The sequence below is a fragment of the Pteropus vampyrus genome, unplaced genomic scaffold, assembly GCF_000151845.1.
Source record: "Pteropus vampyrus isolate Shadow unplaced genomic scaffold, Pvam_2.0 Scaffold74, whole genome shotgun sequence".
Classification (NCBI taxonomy): Eukaryota; Metazoa; Chordata; class Mammalia; order Chiroptera; family Pteropodidae; genus Pteropus; species Pteropus vampyrus.
Window position 1 is genome coordinate 7040702 of NW_011888855.1, and position 4750 is coordinate 7045451.

The following is a 4750-nucleotide window of genomic DNA, read 5'->3' on the forward strand; positions in this document are numbered from 1 at the left end:
CCATACCTGCAGATTCTGAAAACGCTGCAACATATTACTAACTGTTGTGCTGCGTTCAGCACCTGTCTCTGTGTGCTTTATTGGTGCTTGCTGAATGATTCAACCATATCCTCAGGTATACAAAAAATAAGTGAAGCTTTGTCTACTTTAATTTATTTAGTTTTTTTTTCAAGCATCCATTCTACTTGATGGCAGAAAAAGTAATTTTGCCATTTCAGAGTAAAATTCAGAAATTCCAAGCTAAACCCAGTCAGTTCAGGATTTTCTCCTTCTCTTCCCTGTCCTGGGGGTGACTTTAGATTTCAAGGATTTGGGATATAGGGAGAGGTTTCTAGTTCTTGGCAGATGTTCCAGCCTAGCTGGTGTTCCCTCTGTCTTGTCCTGGGGTGTGGCCTTCCCACCACGGTGGCTGCTGTTCAAGCATTTTCATTCCCATATTGTCCTGGCCACAAGGTCCATGCACCTGACAACCATGAGGCCTCTCTGGCCTTGCCATGCTCTGTGACGCATCCATGCTTCTCTCCATCCCTTGGTAAAAACCTTGGCTTGTCCATTGGAACTACTCAAGGGCCTGCATTAGGCCCCCTTCCTGGGGCTTCCTGTGCCATACCACATGTTGGATGGCAGGAGGCATTCTTTTTTCAGATCATCAGGGCACACAGGACACACAGCTCAGGTGCCCTCTGTTCTCAGGTCCTCAGCCCACCCCAAGAGTTCTGCCACCACTATCTCAAGGCTCAGCTGGACAGGCACTCACCAGTGTTTCTTCACTAACTTCTCTTCCACAATCCAAAGAGTCGTTACTTTCTAGTAGATGTAAGAGCTCTACTTTTGGATATTTAAAAACCAAGCATTAACTTCTATATTAATTAATAAAGGATAATCATCTCAATTGATGCAGAAAAAGCATTTGACAAAATCCAATATTCATTCATGATAAAAATACTCAACAAACTGAGAACAGAAGGAAACTTCCTTAACCTGACAAAGGGCATCTAGGAGAAGTGCACAGCCAACCTAAAACTCCGCGGTGAAAGGCTAGATGCTTTCCTCTTAAGGTCAGGAACAAGATCTTGCGACTTCTAGTCAGCATTGTGCTGGAGGTTCTACCCAAGGCAATTAGGCAATGAAATGAAATAGAAGGCATCCAAGTGGGAAAAGGAGAACTAAACTGCCTCTGTGTACAGATAATATGATCCTCTATGTAGAAAATCCTAAGGAATCCATTTAAAAAACTATTAGGACCAATAAACAAGTTCAGCAAAGTTTCAGGATACAAGACTAACATACAGAAATCGATTATATTTCTATATACTTGCAATGAACACCCCAAAGATAAAATTAAGAAAATCCCATTCACAATAGCATTTGAAAAATAAAATATTTAGGCATACATTGAAAACTACAACACCTTGTTAAAAGAAATTTAAAAAGATCTAAAAAGTGGAAAAATATTTTTTCTTTGTCATATGTCACAAGACTAAATATTGCTAAAATAGCAATACCCCCTAAATTGATCTACAGATTTAATTAAATCCTTCTTAGAATACCGGCTGGCTTTTTTATTTTTGGCAGAAATCGGCAAGCTAATCCTAAAATTCGTACGGAGATGCAAAGGACCTAGAATAGCCAAAACAATCTTAATAAAGAAGAATAAAGTTGGAGGACTTGCACTTTCCGATTACAAGGCTACAGTGATCAAGACACTGTGTTGCCGGCATAATGTAGATATGTAGATCAATGGGACAAAATCGAGACTCTGAAAATAAACCCTTACATCTGTGGTCAATTCATTTTCAACAAAGGTGCCAAGATGATTCAATGAAGAAAGAATAGTCTTTTCAACAAATAGTTGAAGAATGAAATTGGAACCTTACTTCACACCAAAAGAATGAAATTGGAACCTTACTTCACACCATATATGAAAATTAACTCAAAATGGATCGTAGACTTAGAGGTAAGAGATAAAACTATAAAACTCATAGAAAGAAATATGAAATAAGCTCTTGTGGCCCTGGGTTTGGTAAAGTTTTCTTAGAATACCAAAAGCATAAGTGACAAAATAAAATATAGATAAATTGGACTATAATTAAAAACTTTTATGCCGCAAATGATACCATCAAGAAAATAAAAAGGTGATCCACAAAATGAGAGAAAATACTTGCAAATCCTATATCAGATAAGGGACTTATATCCAGAATATATAAAGAATTCTTACAACTTAGCTATAAAAAAGACAAATGACCCAATTTTAAAATGATCAACATATTCGATGAGACATTATCCACAGAAGATATAAAAGTGGCCGATGTGCACATGAAAAGATGTATCACTAGTTATTAGGAAAATGAAAATCAAAGTCACAATGAGATATCACCTTACACCCACTAGGATGGTTATAATAAAGAAGGTAGATGATAAGAGTTGGCGAGGATATGAAGAAATTGGAGCCCTCACACACTGCTGGTTGAAATGTAAAATGATGCAGCCACTTTGGAAAATGGTTTGGTAGTTTCTCAGAAGTTAAGATAGAATTCCCATGAGACCCGGCAACTCCACTCCTAGGTATCTACCCAAGAGAAATGAGAGCATTGTCTTCACAAAAACCTTTACCTTTACACGCATGTTCATAGCAAGATTATTCATAATGACCCCAAAGTAGAATCAACCTAAATGTCTATCAACTGACGAATAAAAGGCAGTATTTCTATAAAAGGGAATATTAGTTGGCAATAAAAAGAGAAGTACTGATATCTGCTACAACATGAATGACATTTCAAAGCACGGTGCTAAGTGGAAGAAGCCAGTCATAGAAAAACACATATCGCATGGTTCCATTTATAGGAAAAATCCAGAAGAGACAAATTTATAGAGCTAGAAAATAGATTACTAGTTGAGTAGGCTGGGGAAAGGAAAGATAGAGAGTGGCTGCTAATGTATGCAAGGTTTCTTCTGGGGGTGATGAAAATACTATCAAATTAGATTGTGGTGAGGGTTGCACATTTCTGTGAATATACTGAAAATCGAATTATACACTTTAAATGGGTGAATGGTATTTCCAGAGGAAGGGTGGCCTCAGTCTGGGGCAAATGAGGGAAGCAGGGTAGGAAAGGAATTGTGGGGTTGAGCCTTTACAATGCCTTCCTGCTTCAAATTGGATGGATGGGAAGATAGACAGATGCTTGTGGACTGGTCAAATTTAAGGCCAGCAGCATCTAGCCTTGGCTTTGGCCAGCATCAGTGTACCCTGGTCTGAAATTTCCTGGAAACAACTCTGCCCAGGGCCTGGCAACCAGGACAAGGCAACTGGCTGTTGAGAGCTGCCACCCTCCTGTAGGTTAGATTTAAGAGTGTGTCTCTGCAGTCAGTTACCAGAGTTGGGATCTTGGCATTATCCCTTATGAGCAATATGCCCTCAGCAAATTCTATAACCTCCCTGGGCCTCAGTTTACTCATCTGTGCACTAGGAATTACATACGGTAATTATATAATGGCGTGGTTGTAAAGGTACTAGATATTTCACAAAGCATGCTGAGTACAGTGCCAGGTGTACAGTAAATACTTAGCAAATGTTAGTTCTCCTTTCTCCAAGGTGCCTTCTGGATAAGGGAGGAGAGTAATTACAGCACACCTTATCCAGGCCCTGAGAATCCTGCTTTGAGCTTGCTTGCAGGGGTGTGTCCTGTGGGTTTTATGACTTTTGCAGAAAAGCTGAGGGAAACCACCAAGCTATGCTGCTGACTAATCCGTTGACAGTGAGTTGCAGCTCATCTCTCTGCCCATCTTCTCTGAGAGCTGATTGTGTTCCCAGGTTGTGTTCTGAAACCGACTATCAGCACCTGTCCTTGCAGGGATCCCAAGGCAGGGTGAGCTTCGCAGAGGTGGTGGCTCTGAGGCTGCAGGCTGTAAACCACAGTATATAATGTGACACAGCTGTGACTGGGGCCGATCATTCAGAAAACTCAGGTGGAGGAAAGGAGAAGGGAAATCTCTACTCCTGCGACCTGGGATGCCTCCTCCAGGCTGCTGCAGAAGCCTGTGTCTCTCCTGGGGACACCCAGCCCAGCCCCAGGTAAGCCCTTGGGAGAGAGAGAGCCCCCTCTGTAAGTGGGGCCCGTGCTGGCGGAATGCTCTCAGTCCCTCATCACAATTCTGAAGTCCAAACAGCTCTGAAAGCCCAAGATTTGTTGAGACTCATTTGGCTGCCAAACCCAATCGCCTTGTGTGTTTTGCTGCAGAATATTAATGTGTTTAATTATGGAATCCTGCCCCAGGCCCTGCTGTGGGTGTTATGTAATATATGGCACATGAATTGTGTATTCCCTTCTTAAGAAGCTAAACAGCTTGAGTGCTAAAAAGACCCTCAAGTTTTTGGATAAGGGAGTGCGGGCCCATTTATTATGAATCTATTTTGCCCTAGGATTGCAGTCAGAGGAAACACAATGTACATGCTTGATGCACACAGAATATGAGCAGAATGGAAAGAGAAAAGGGTTGGAATCTGAGACTCCTGTGCGAGAACTCTGCTCTAATTCTCACTAGCTGTGGGGCCTTGAGAACATCATTTAAGCTTCCTGAGCTTTGATTTCCTTACCTACGAAGCAGAAATAATAATATCTACTCGCTACAGTTATTTGGGGATTAAATGAGAGGGTGCACACTTAGTACATGCAGAGTAAGTGCTTAGTTATTAGAGACCTAATATTAATAAATAATAACCAATAACCAATTTGATAGACCTTTTTCTCAG